Here is a 15,072-nt window from a genome sequence, read left to right on the forward strand (position 1 = left end):
GTTAGCAACCCTTTCTACATAATTCGACGACACTTCACTTACATTCGAATTAATCACAACAACCCAACTCACAATCTTCCAAACTCAATAAGAACACCAACAACACATTCCTCGCTTCCAAGCTCATGAATTATACCAACAACCACACGTTAACAACATTATTCATGGAAATATAAGAAACCATACTAACGTCACATTAACTCCTACAACAACCCACAACGATTCAACTTCATTTTAAGCCATCAAACCTTCATTTTCATCATGGAATCCACAACAACAACAACCAAAAATATTAAATAAAATCAATTCATCACATCTTACCAAGGCAGCCCCTATACGGCCACAACCCACACACACATATTTCATGAATTTCATCCATTTCTACATACTAGAACACTCACAAATCATCCCTAACACATAGAAAATGAGATTAAATCTTACCTTTACCCTTTAACTTCTCAACTTGGCTAGGGTTTATGAGTTGCACAAATGAATTCTTTGCTTGCTCCAACACCTACTCCACGTTAATAAGGGCCTTCCAATTGGTTGTAATGCTAGAAGAAAATTATTCTTTTTGATCAACTCCAAGGGTACCAAATTCGGCCAACCATGGCCGAATACTTCTCCTCTTCTTCTTGAAGTTCTTAAGTTGTGAAAGAAGATGAATATGTCTTGTTTATCAATCCTCTATATATATATATATATACTTAGTTCCTACAAATACAAGGTGGACACATGCCCCCACTCATGGCTTGAGTTAATTGGCCAAGCTATGGGTGGGACCCACACGGCCATATGTGGCCTTATCATGAACCTTCTTTGAATTTTTTCCCTTTTTACCCCTAGCCTTTCTCAATATTTCCATACTACTAATAACCAACTTGTGTATTAGAATAAAATCGGAAAAAAATAGTCTTGCCCTTAACTTATCGCGATTATCTCGAAATATCCGAATGTACAAAATACGGGATGTAACATCCTCCCCACCTTTAGAACATTCGTCCTCGAATGTTGAACTGGTCTTATGGGGTCCTATAGCACTTCAGGGAGATCTCTTTTATAGCTATCACATACAGTTCATTCATCAATCAACATAACCACTTTATAAATTTAGATACCTGTAGGCATAGGAAATAAGTAGGGGTACTTCTTCTTCATCCCTTCCTCGGTTTCCCAGGTCATCTCCTCTCTGTTATTGTTTCGCCACAATACCTTAACAGAAGCCACATCTCGGTGCGTAATCTTCTCACCTGACTATCCAGTATGGCTATAGGCTGTTCCTCGTAGGATGGCTCCTCTGTCACCTGGATATCATCTATGGAAAACACTCTGGAAGGGTCCCCAATGTATTTACGAAGCATGGACACGTGGAAGACTGGATGCACTGCTTCTAAATCAGATGGTAACTCTAATTCATAGGCGACCTTGCCAACCCTACGGACAATTTGATAAGGTCCAATATACCTCGGACTGAGCTTTCCCTTCCTGCCGAATCTCATTATACCCTTCATGGGTGACATTTTCAGAAATACCCAGTCGCCAACCTGGAACTCTAAGTGTCAACGTCGATTATCGGCATATGATTTATGTCGACTCTGGGCTGCCAGTAACCGTTCCTGAATGAGTTTCACTTTATCAACTGCCTGCTGAATTATATTTGGGCCGATTAACTTAGTTTCGCCAACATCGAACCAACCGATCGGTGACCTGCACTTCCTGCCATACAGGGCCTCATACGGCGCCATCTGGATGCTAGAATGGTAACTATTATTGTAAGCAAACTCAATAAGTGGCAAATGATCATCCCAACTACCATTGAAGTCAATAACATAGGCCCGCTGCATATCTTCTAGCGTTTGAATAGTACGCTCGGCCTGTCCATCAGACTGCGGGTGGAACACGGTACTAAGACTTACCTAGGTCCCCGATCCTTCTTGAAATGATCTCCAGAATCAGCCAAACGGACTCCAAGACTAGCTAGCTGGGAAATCTCACGAACCCTTTCTTTCCTTCCGGGCTGCACGTCCGTCCGTCAGGCTGCCCATGGACTTACGATTGAGCGCATCTGCTACTACGTTGGCTTTTCCAGGGTGATATAGAATATCTACATCATAGTCTTTCAGCAACTCTAACCACCTCCTTTGCCGTAAATTCAGCTCTTTCTGCTTAAAGATGTATTGAAGGCTCTTGTGGTCCGTATAAATATCCACATGGACGCCATATAGAAAATGTCTCCGTATTTTTAAAGCATGAATTACTGCTGCTAGCTCCAGATCATGAGTAAGATAATTTCTTTCGTGCTTTTTGAGCTGTCGGGAGGCGTAGGCTATAACCCTGCCATGCTGCATTAGTACACAACCTATCCCAACACCGGAAGCATCGCAATAAATGGCATAACCGTCTGGTCCCTCAGGGAGAGTCAGAACTGGAGCTGTAGTAAACTTTTCTTTCAGCAACTGGAAGCTTCGTTCACAAGCATCAGTCCACTAGAACTTAGCTGCCTTCTGAGTCAGCTTCGTTAATGGCGCTGCAATCGAAGCAAACTTCTCCATAAATCTCCTATAATATCTTTCCAATCCCAGAAAACTACGTACCTCAGTAGGTACCGTCGGTCTCGGCCAAGCCTTTACGGCCTCAATTTTTTGTGTACCCACCCGAAGGCCATCAGCTCCAATGATATACCCCAAAATTACCACTGAAGTCAACCAGAATTCACATTTAGAGAATTTAGCATACAATTTCTGGTGCCGGAGTACCCCAAGTACCGCCCTCAGATGATCTGCATGCTCCTCTTCTGATCGTGTATAGACCAGGATATCATCAATAAATACAATCACGAACATATCTAGGAACGGTTTGAATACTCGATTCATCAGGTCCATAAACACTGCTGGGGCGTTGGTCAACCCAAAAGACATCACCCTAAACTCGTAGTGCCCGTATCGGGTCCTAAATGCGGTCTTTGGAATATCTGCCTAATGGTATACTTATTGTCAATTCGTTTCCACTTCTTTCAGGTATCCTCCTGATATGCCGATTTGTTTTGAACTCTGGCCCCGAACTAATAAATTTTCCTCCTCTGGACCTTGAAAATGTCGTGATTCCTTTTAAGTCTAATATAATATGTTCTTTTATGAAGTCTTCGATTATACCTTACTCCTCGTCTTTCTTTCCGACTCTGCGCATAACAAATCGGAAACTTCTTACCATAAGTTTTTCTTTCATTTGCGCCTATATCGTCATTCTTGTCAATATTCCCATATCTTTCCATCCACTATTAATCCTTTCACCCTTTTAGCTCACTTACTCGTAATTCTTCTTAACTACGCGTTTGTGTTGCAACTGTGCATCCATGTCTTTCGAGCGTCCTGCTACTTTTGATCTTAGCATAGCATTCTTACAGTTTACACTCTCTCTACCTTCGTTCATCGAACCTTTATCTATCTTTATGATGCTTCGGCCGAGTGGTCTTCCATGCACGTTCCTTACACTTCATTCTATTTCCTTTATAGTCGAGCCTCTCGGTCTTTACAGAAGATCTTGCCTCGTATCATTAATTTTCTAATCAATCGTACCGACTCATCCTTAGCCTTTCTTGGGTTTCTTCCTCCTCGAGCACCTTTCTCCTCTTGTTATTTGTAGTATCGATTCTGAAGTCCGTGAAATATTACTTTAAACGCGCAAATCCGTTTCATTTCTAAGTCATCTTTTTAGGAAAGCTTCTCCATGTCCGAAGCTACCACATCAATATGGTTACACATTTATCCCTTTTTAAAAAAAATAAAAAATTCAAGAGTTGGAATTTTTTTTTTAGTATTGTTGCGAGGCTTAATCATTCTTTCTCTTACTTCACATTCCTTGTCGTGGTCACTATTCTTTTAGCCCCACTTATTGAAATCGGTTTTCGAACCCCACACATTCCTCTTTTGTTCCATATTACCATACTCTATCCCTTTCACATGCCTACCTTTGAATTTTTTACCCAAATAGTCTCGTGCTTTGCCCGTCGTTTCTTTTGGAGGCTTTGCTCAATCATGTTTCTTATTTTTCACTTTTTCCGACATTTTGATCTCCTTGCCTTCCATTTACTCACTCTTTTTCTTTTCCAAATATCGTTGTATTAGAACTTTCCAATCTTAACCCGTAGCGAAAATAACATCAGCTTACCTTGTAACACTTGTACCGTTTATTTTTTTGTTGTCACTTGAACTTCGGTACCCCTGCTCGATTGATGCCTTCCATACCGTAACACCGGTTGTTGGGATACATATGCCCATTGATACAGTCATAAATAGGATACCATATGCATACATATATATATATATATATATATATATATATATATATATATATATATTTACTACCATCTCGCTTACAAAATATTTTCAAATGCTATTCAACCTCATCCTAGTTCTAGAGCCGTGATGCACCTTCCTTCTCTTCACCAATCTAGTCTACCTCGTCCTATGCGACCTCCTTAAGGTTTCTAACCACTCCGCATAATCTAACTTCCTTTAGGATATTCTAGCTTCTCATTTGTCTCTCATGTCTGGATTTATAGGATTTCTTGCACACTTCCCAGGGGTCACCCATCCTAAGATTTCTCTCACCTTAGCACGCTTAACCTTGAAACTCCGATGAAATCTGGTGCATTGATGCTGATATAATCGCATCCACCTCACCGCATAATCTGGAACAAGTTGAAGTCTTAACCGATTCCAAAACGTTCTCGTAACACATCTCCCTCCTTTAGCAATTACTATTTTAACCTTTTCAATCCTCAATATTCACCTTTCACCTATGTGTATGACTACCTTTCGTCCTAAATTTCTAGATTCCCGATGGTAGCGAACACACCTTCGTCGCCATTACTTATAAATACTCGATTATCCACCTCTTTGGACTTCCGCTTGCCACTCTTATATAATAATCTACAGCAGAACTCATTGGTCGACTTTCCTTGAATTACCCAATAGACCTTGCTCCTACTAAACCTCGAATGTAACCCATTTTAATCCTTCGGGCTGCTAATCGTCTTTCTCGCAATTGTTCTTCATGCCATGCCAAATCCACAACTCCTCTAAAACAACGCATCCCACTTATTGTCTATTTACGATATTTCCTTTCCACGCTTCTTCCTGTTAAGTGTACCTAACTAAACGACCTGATTTTGAAAAATTCTGACAGAGTCTTCTTTACAATTCTTACTATTCAAAAATCTGCACGCAGCAATTACCAACAATGCCTTATAGGGCATACATATGTATACGACATATCCCAGCCACCCAGGGCCCCCAATTTCAGGTAAAAGAAGAAAAATATCAGAACCTACCTCTGTGACTTCCCATATCATCACTCACCTCCTCCCGTCGAAACTGTGCTTCCGCTGAGATCAAAGGTCAGTATAAGGAATCTCATTTCCTATGACTTGGATCTATCGCACGATCTATGACAGAAAGAAAGTCAATAATTCCTAGATGCCCTGCAGCCTCCTGTTTATAAGTGTGGCCGGCTTCACACCCATAAACAGGACTCTACTGGACACGACTTTGCAGACAACCCCTAGGACGAACTGCTCTGATACCAATTTGTCACACCCCAATCCTGATAGGGTATGATGGGCACCCGGCCCCTTACACAGAGTCGAGCGAACCCGCTGGTTCTCGTTACGTTTATAACCTCACTGGACTCTTAAATCACGAAATGTAATGCATAATGAAAACCTGTCAAAACCATTCTTTTCGTCGTTCTCAAACAAAGTAGAATCTGTAATCATATGGGATTTGTAACATAATGCATAGTGGTACGTCGGCTTGCAGAGTCGCTTACAAGACTGATATGCTATAAACGTGACTCTGTCTGCAAAGTCTCTAACATAAATCAATATACCATAACGTAGATACTCTGACTAGGCAACACACCGGAAGGAAATGGAGCTCGCCAATCCAGCTGGAACATCTACTAAGATATCCTCCACTCATCTGTATACACCTGTGGCATGAAACGCAGCGTCCACAAGAAGGGACGTCAGTACGAGCAATGTACTGAGTATGTAAGGAATAAAATACAATAAAGAGGATCATAACTAGAATAGAGATTTACCAGAACAAGTATGACTTTTAAAAACATCAATACACTTGCCTTGTGAAATGAAAATAATGCATATCAACATCATATATCATACATATATAAAACGTGTCCCGGCCCTCTAGTGAGGGACTCGGTGAATAAAGTCATGCATGCCTCGGTGAACAATGCAGTGGACTACGCACGAGAACATGTCCTGGCCCGGGACTCAGTGAAGGAAGTAATGACAGCATGCACGAGCAGAGTAGTGAGAAACCATATGCATATAAATCAATCTTTGGACTCAATAGATGAGTACACTAATCGACACTTGAAGGATCATAAACACGTTTAGAGTCAATCTGAGTTAGCGTAAGAAAGTTATGGACATTATTCACTACAGAAACCTTTACGAACGTTTCAAAGCAATCCGAGACCGTGTATGAAAGTTAGGAACATTAATCCTTATTGAATCCTTTTAGGATTGGGGACTCTTTATGCTTTGCTCGCTATTCAATCATACAATAGGCTCGACCATACTAAGTATGCTAGTGTCAAGAAGTGAATCAGAATCGTAAACAAGCTCGGAACTAAAGAATAGAGTTACCCCAAGGTACGTGTCGTATCTTACTTACCTCTAGGACATGCCAAAAGAAAAAAAGGGTAAGCCTTACATACCTTGTCCGCTTTCTAAGCTAATCCGAACATAAGTCTCGACTTTCCCAAGATCTACAACAAAGTCAGAAGATAGCAAACATTAGCTATAAGTATTTATGAATCCGATTCTAAGCTAGCAATTCACCTACAGAAATTCGGGCAGCATTTTCCCTGTAAATTCAACAAACCCCGAGAATTCAACTCGGCGAAATCATCAACAACAATACCAACGACCACATTAACAACTTCAACAATTAATTCAAAATGCATTCTAACGTTAGCAACCCTTTCTACATAATTCGACGACACTTCACTTACATTCGAATTAATCACAACAACCCAACTCACAATCTTCCAAACTCAATAAGAACACCAACAACACATTCCTCGCTTCCAAGCTCATGAATTATACCAACAACCACACGTTAACAACATTATTCATGGAAATATAAGAAACCATACTAACGTCACATTAACTCCTACAACAACCCACAACGATTCAACTTCATTTTAAGCCATCAAACCTTCATTTTCATCATGGAATCCACAACAACAACAACCAAAAATATTAAATAAAATCAATTCATCACATCTTACCAAGGCAGCCCCTATACGGCCACAACCCACACACACATATTTCATGAATTTCATCCATTTCTACATACTAGAACACTCACAAATCATCCCTAACACATAGAAAATGAGATTAAATCTTACCTTTACCCTTTAACTTCTCAACTTGGCTAGGGTTTATGAGTTGCACAAATGAATGCTTTGCTTGCTCCAACAACTACTCCACGTTAATAAGGGCCTTCCAATTGGTTGAAATGCTAGAAGATTTTTTTTTTTTATCAACTCCAAGGGTACCAAATTCGGCCAACCATGGCCGAATACTTCTCCTCTTCTTCTCGAAGTTCTTAAGTTGTGAGAGAAGATGAATATGTCTTGCTTATCAATCCTCTCTCTCTATATATATATATACTTAGTTCCTAAAAATATAAGGTGGACACATGCCCCCACTCATGGCTTGAGTTAATTGGCTAAGCCATGGGTGGGACCCGCACGGCCATATGTGGCCTTATCATGAACCTTCTTTGAAGTTTTTCCCTTTTTACCCCTAGCCTTTATCAATATTTCCATACTACTAATAACCAACTTGTGTATTAGAATAAAATCGGAAAAAAAAAGTCTTGCCCTTAACTTATCGCAATTATCTCGAAATATCTGAATGTACAAAATACGAGATGTAACAGCAAGAGTAGTATGAGTACAAACACATGTACTCGTAGGTATCATAGGTTGACAACGATTAGTTCACGTATATAAATAGACAGAAATTAACAGGTAGAACAAATTAGCAATCAAGTACAAACATGAAACTGTTCAGCATAAATAAGATCAGATGAAGTGTGCGAAATCCGAAGTAAACAGTTAAGAATAGATGAATGAATGCATATGCTATGCAATGCGCTAGCCAACTTTTCATAGTTGTACACGCATGCTAAGGGAAATGCCTCAAAGCCATAACCTATGAAGGACCCGAGAAGTCCATGTACCCTCGTTCCGGCAAATGAGCTCAAACACGAGCACTCTCTCGCTCCATTAAATGACCTAAAATCATGAGCACTCATATCGCTCCAGTGAAGACCTTGGATCATGAGCTCTCATCTCTCTTTTATGCTCTCCGACAAAGACCTCGGAGGCTACACTCTTTAACTTACCCTTGTTTCTAATAAATATCAAATCATATCAAATCACATAGGAAATATGGATTGCATGACGTTCATGAAATCAACTTCAAACATAACGCAACACAGGATCCATAGATACTTGCCATGAAATGCAAATCAAACTCAATTCATCCATATTATTCTTCCTCTTTCTAAAATCATGAAATAAGTGAGATATCAAGAGACAGAGATAATCGCATCAAATACACGAGCATAACAAACATGGCGACAAGCCCACAGAACAACTGATAATACCAACCTAGTTGGAATTCACCACCATACCATGACCGAAGGCCTATCATCCTTTCCCAATCAATAGCTACCATCTACATACGTTTCGCTCATTGGAGTCTAGATTATGTAAGCCGTAACATATCTTGGAACGGTCAACGTCCATCGAATAATTACTCTATATTAGATAACGAGTCTAAAGACACCCATACCAAAGTATTTCTAAAATGACTCAAAAGTGACCTTAGAAAATGACTCGGGGCCCACAAGAGGAAAATCCAAAATTTAAAGGAAAATTAACTTAACCAAAGTCAAAATAGTCAATAAATTCCAACCCAAAATGAGCTTTAATTTCATCAATGATCAAAAAACCCCAATTTCGAGAAAGCCCTCAATGTACCTATAAAGAATCTTGAATAAGAAGGGAGATTCAAGCTTAGAGACTAATTACCCATTGATCAAATTCTTAGAATCTAGGAAATTTCTCAACAAAGCCATATTAAATTGAAGGAGAATTGAAAAATAAACTTAGGGTTCATAGCCCAAAACCCATAATTTTACACAGGATTTCTAAAATGGATTTCCTAATTAATAGATGATATAAACACAAAATGAAGGTAGGAAACTTACGCAAGAGAAAATTCTCCAAGAAACTTCAAAAAATTGCCTACCCTAGCTTTCTAGGTCAATATTTGTGAATGCAAATGAAATTACTCGAATTGGGAAATTTATGAGTTTCTGATTCAGCGATCTCCGCACCTGCAGACAATTTCTCGCAGGTGTGGCTTCACATTGGTAGTGGATGCGCCTTCACTTAATACCCTCAATCTCGCACCTGCGTACCAAACATCGCAAAGGTGGGCTAGTAGGTGCGGGAACATGTCCATAGATGCGGCATACCAAAACCAGCAAAAATCTGGTTATCACCAAGTTCTACCCATAACCTGAAACTCATTCGAGACCTCTCGTGTGACGACCCACCTGGTCGTTGTAGTATTTTTGACCTATTTACCCTTTTTGACCCTTCCCCAAGTCCCATTAGTATGATCTATGACTTAATGAAGTCACTGATTTGGTTCCCGCAAGGTTCAAGTGTAGATTGAGTCATTACAGGTAAGCTAGTTAAGTTAATGATTTAGAGTGGACCGCGGTCAATGTCAAGTTAGGATGACCCAGTGTCAATGTTTTGAAAGTTCTAACAAGTTAATATGATTATTTTGAACTTGTCCCCAAGTTTTCGTGAGGTTCCGAAGAGTTTCAGATGAGTTTGGGTTTTGTCGCGCTCGTATTCTATGTTTTCGCCGTAGGTCTGGCTAGAAAGGGATCCATATTTATCAAATGACCTTTTTTGTGTGAAGATTGAACCATTAGATCCATATCGTAATTATGAAGCTATATAAAAAAGAATCATCACGTTTCGCCTCCGTATAAGAAAGTTATGACCATTTTTGTGCGCACTCTACTAGTAAGTCCGCTGTAGCGAACTCAGGGACGCCATAGTGGGACCGCCACAGTGATATGGTGACCGCCGCAGAAACCGACAGGGGCAAAAAACCCTATTTTTATATTCCAAGTCCTAACCATTACCCACAAGACCTCAAAGTCAGTTTTCAAGAGAGAAAGAGACAAACTTCACTCCATTCATTGGTGAAAGTATCTCGGAGGGTAAGTCCCAACCTTTATTTGTTCCTTTTCATTTCTGCTTCAAGTTCCATGATTAGTTTAAGGTCCACCAATGGTGGGTGAAAATCATAGAACCCTAGAATTAGTAAACCCTTAAATAATTGATGGGTTGTTGATTTGTTACACCACGAAAAATTTCATGTCGCTGAGCGGTGAATAGACTGACATAAGTTAAGGTGTATATGATGCCCCTACCAGTAAGAAGGGATACTTGATGATTCCAATTAAGATTCTGATATGCCGCGGATTTGTGGCACATTCGACGCCTTTTTACTATGAATTTTGGTTGTTTTCAAGTAAGTCTGGTTCTCGTTAATATGTCTTGTTGTGTTTTAGGAAAATGTACCCAAAAGCAAAAAGCAAAGAACAAAGGAAAAATTAGCCAGAAATGAAGAATCGACGTTCCGTCGATCAGCCGACGAACCGTCCTTTGAAGCGTCGATAAGCTCGATTTTCCTGTGATGACAAAGTTGAAGACGAAAAAGGACGAAGGCATCGACGAAGCGTCGAACTGATCGACTCTTTGTCATTTGTATCGTCAAGCAGGATCTCTCAACAAGAAGAGAGAAAGATGGAATACTCGACGGACCGTCGAAATGGTCGATGGCACCGTCGAATGGTATACATTGCTGAAGGTACAAAGGACGGAGAAATCGACGGTTTGTCGAACGATCGACGGTCCATCGATCTTGCTATCGGGGGCAATTTTGTTAGTCGTTGTTGTGCGTTTTTTGGAGCCTATTTAAAGAACATTTTAGGTTTTTTTAGCAGTCAGATTTTATTGGAACCACGTGAACAAAGTTCCATTGGTGGGTGAGCATTGAATACTCCCCTTTTGGAGCTTACTGAAGACAACAAGATTCCATTTTCCATCATCTTTATTACACTTTGTAAGCTTTATGTCTCATTTATTGCTTACTACTTTTGAGACCATAATGTGTGAGTAGTTTCTTTAATCAAAGTTGTGGACCCAAATGATGGGTGCTATGTAATGGGTGTCTAACATTGTGTATATATATAATGGGTTGTGATGTGTTTTATTATTTCTCGTATTCATTGTTCATTAGTGGTTGCAAACACTTGTTCATGCAGAAACCCTACTTTATTTGGAAATATGAACTAGGGTGTGATTTGAAATAATATAACAAGGACTCGGGGCGCTAACCCTCGTTTAATGAACTCGCTTAGGGATAAAATGAGTTCTACTTGGCATATTTAATCAATCTTATTTACAACTTTTCTGCATTTGGGAAAATCATGAAAAGAAATAATCTCTAACTATTGGAAAATATTAGAAAGTGCATTAGAGATTAAGTGCATACACAACCCCGATCCATTAGAAATATATCATATTGAGACCCATAGCATAACATCTAATCATCGCGGGGACACAACTTTGGTTCTCCAAATCCAAACAAATTCCAAACACTTCAAAATAGCGAATACAAACCAAATCCTTTTTCAAAATATTTGGAATAGGATTAAAGCCTTTAAAGACTAGTATCGCATACAATTAGTACCCTTTTCTTTCCATATTCCCTGTGGGATTCGACCCCAACCTTTTTTGGGTTACTATATTTGACAACGTCTGCTTTACGCCATTAATAGGTGTAATTTGAGCGTATCAAATTTTGGCGCCGTTGCCGGGGAATACGGTTTAGAAATTACTGATTGTTGTGTACTCTTCTTTAAAACTTTTTCTATTCCATCACACCTTGTTTGCTGTTGTGGTGAACCAGGTGAGCATGGCAGGAAGACAGAATCGGAATCAAGGAAACCAAGGTGGACTCCAAGTGAACCCACCTGCACCAGAAGAGGATGAGGATGAGAATATATTTGTGGAATTCATCAATGAAGCTGATTATGCTTCTGCTGTGATTCCTCCTAGAATTGGAAATGCTACTTTCAAAATCGATAGTTCTATCTATCAGCTGCTGAAACTTGAAGGTTATTTCTGAAATTCTTCGGAGGATTGTCCACTCCGACATTTAAAGAACTTCTTGCATGTGTGTGCTCAACAATCCCAAGGTGTTGTTTCTGCTGATGCACTTCAGTTACGTGTCGTTAAATATTCCTTGGCTGGCCAAGCAAGGGAATGGTATGAAAAGCTCCCCAGCAATTCTATTCATACCTGGAACAAGTTAGCCAATACATTTTTGAAGAAGTGGTTCCCACCAAGCAAAAAGGCTGAGCTTCGGGATAAGATCTTTGATTTCAAACAACTTCTAGGGGAACAATTATATTCGGCATGGGAGCGTTTCAAGTACTAACTAGCTTAATCTCCAACTCATGGGTTTCCAGATGCTATTCTCACCGAGAAGTTCTACAAGGGGTTAGATACAATGAATCAAATTGCTGTCAACACTGCAGCTGGGGGATGCTTCATGGACAAATCATTTGTCAGCATCACCAGGTTGCTCGATAAGCTCACCACCCACAATCAAGCTTGGCACTCAAGTGATAGTGAAATCTTGTCATATGGTAGTCCCTCTGCTGCCGCGGTGGCCAAATAAAATCATGAGCGAGATCATGATTTTGCTCAATTGCAAACAACCAGGGATTTGTTGTCAAAGAGGCTTATGGATAAAGAAGCTAAAAGTGTGAATGTTGTCGAAAAGATGCCATCTCATGCTCTCGGAATGTACCAAGTCTCGAAAGAAGCTTATCTAGAGGGGCAGCCATAACGTGAGGATGCTAATTATATCGATCATTCTCAAGGGGGTTATCAAAAGCAATGGAGACCCCAACAACAAAGCAATCAATATGGCCGAAATGAGTATGGTGGTTCTGACATGATGGATTACAACAACAACAATTATGGTAATCGGAACTCCAATGCCTATGTTCCACCAAAGGGCCGTACTTCTAACTCTCAAAATTGGCGAGAAGGTCCTTCCAATGATCAAGGGACGTCTCGAATGGAATCTATGCTTGAAAAGATATTGGACAACCAGCATAAGAGTGACAAGAAGATGGAAAATTTGACCGAAGTGGTAGGCTTTCACACCGCTTCGATTCATAAACTTGAGTCACAAATGCGAGATCTTTCTCGTGAGAAACATCCACCACAAAGAGGGGGCCTTCCTAGCGACACGATTCCAAACCCAAGGGGTAGTGGAGGTGATCACATTTCCTCATGAAAAGATATTTCTACTAGAAGTGGAAAGATCCTTAATGCGGTAAATCAGAGAGTGGTTGAACCTATCATGGTCGAGCCGATTGTTGATGAGGTTATTGAAGAAGAAGTTGAAGAAGAAATAGAGGCACCAATTGAAGTGCCTATTATTGTTGAGGAAGAGAAGGAAGCACACCCTAGTGTTCTAAAGGGTGACGAGGAGCCAAGTGTTGAAAAACCTACCGGTGTTAGCACCCAAAAGAGCAAGGTCAAACATATAAATCTCCTCCCTCGTTCCCACAAATATTGATGAAAAGAACGGATGATGCCAAGTGACAACGCTTCTATGACCAATTGAAAGGGTTGTCAATGAATATCCCATTTCTTGATGCATTCCAAGAAATGCCGGGATTTGCTAAATACTTGAAAGATTTGTTGACAAAGAAAAGACAAATCAAGCATGATACAGTGGGAGTCACCCACCGTGTGAGCGCTATTATTTCGTCATCAAATGTTGAGAAGAATGGAGATCCCGGGGCTTTCTGTCACGACCCGTCTAGGGGCCGTGACGAGTACCCGATACTTGTACCGAGCACCCCTTGTCTATCGTTTTACCTTTACCTCTTAGCAAGCCATGTAAACAGAGCCATTTTTTTTTTGAAAATTAACATTAGCGGCGTCATTCTGAAAAAAGACTAATAAACTTCGTTATCACTTATACATCAACATTAACATGCCAAAACACCATATATCTAGGTGTACTTAACTGACTGTACATAACTATCTACGAGCCTCTAGACGTAGTACACTTATATATAGAAAGGGCTGAGTACTACCATGCCCGAATATATATACACAAAATAGTACCAAGGAAGTGAGGCTTCGGAATAACTGGAGCACTGTCAACACTGCTGGTAGAGCTTCTAAGGATCAAATCCGCCTATCTGCTGACCTACGCGGCATGAAACGCAGCGTCCACAAGAAGGGACGTCAGTACGAATAGTGTACCGAGTATGTAAGGCATGAATAGTAATATACAAACAATATGAATCATGTATAATGACATAAGAGAGTTACAACACATGTCCTGGGATAGAAACATAACCTGTATATATATATACCCTTGGCAGGTGCTATGCGTACTTAGCTTTCCTTTAAGAATCTTTCCTTGTTCATATACATATACATATAAAATAGGACATCTCATATTGCCGAGGCGTCGGCAGCCGATCCATTTAACCATAAATATACACATCCCGTGTCCGGGCATCCCGCGTCCGGGACGATATCATATCTTGTAATGCCAACTGATCAGGTGGATATGCGTTCATAACGCTCTGCCCTTACCTCCATTTTCCCCGTATACACATGCATATATCATGTACATATATCAGCGTCTATAGCGCTCTAGCTCTTTTATCATATACATATACGTGTGTCGTGTAGGTACATCAGCGTCTATAGCGCTCTAGCTCTTTCGTCATGTGCATGTTTTAAAAAAAATATATACACATATCTTACATACATTTACATGTCTTATATGCATTTACGTATCCTATATACATATGTCTCATAGGCACGCAGGAAAGC

General features: G+C 40.1%; 1 non-coding gene across 1 annotated transcript; it reads right to left on the reverse strand.

Annotated features, from left to right (window-relative positions):
* Nucleotides 1-12,557: 12,557 nt before the first annotated feature.
* On the reverse strand, nucleotides 12,558-12,663 carry LOC132638966 (small nucleolar RNA R71). The gene has a single exon (XR_009582019.1). It is a non-coding gene; the product is annotated as a small nucleolar RNA R71 (small nucleolar RNA).
* Between the last annotated feature and the right edge of the window lie 2,409 nt (nucleotides 12,664-15,072).

The sequence above is a fragment of the Lycium barbarum genome, chromosome 4, assembly GCF_019175385.1.
Source record: "Lycium barbarum isolate Lr01 chromosome 4, ASM1917538v2, whole genome shotgun sequence".
Classification (NCBI taxonomy): domain Eukaryota; kingdom Viridiplantae; phylum Streptophyta; class Magnoliopsida; order Solanales; family Solanaceae; genus Lycium; species Lycium barbarum.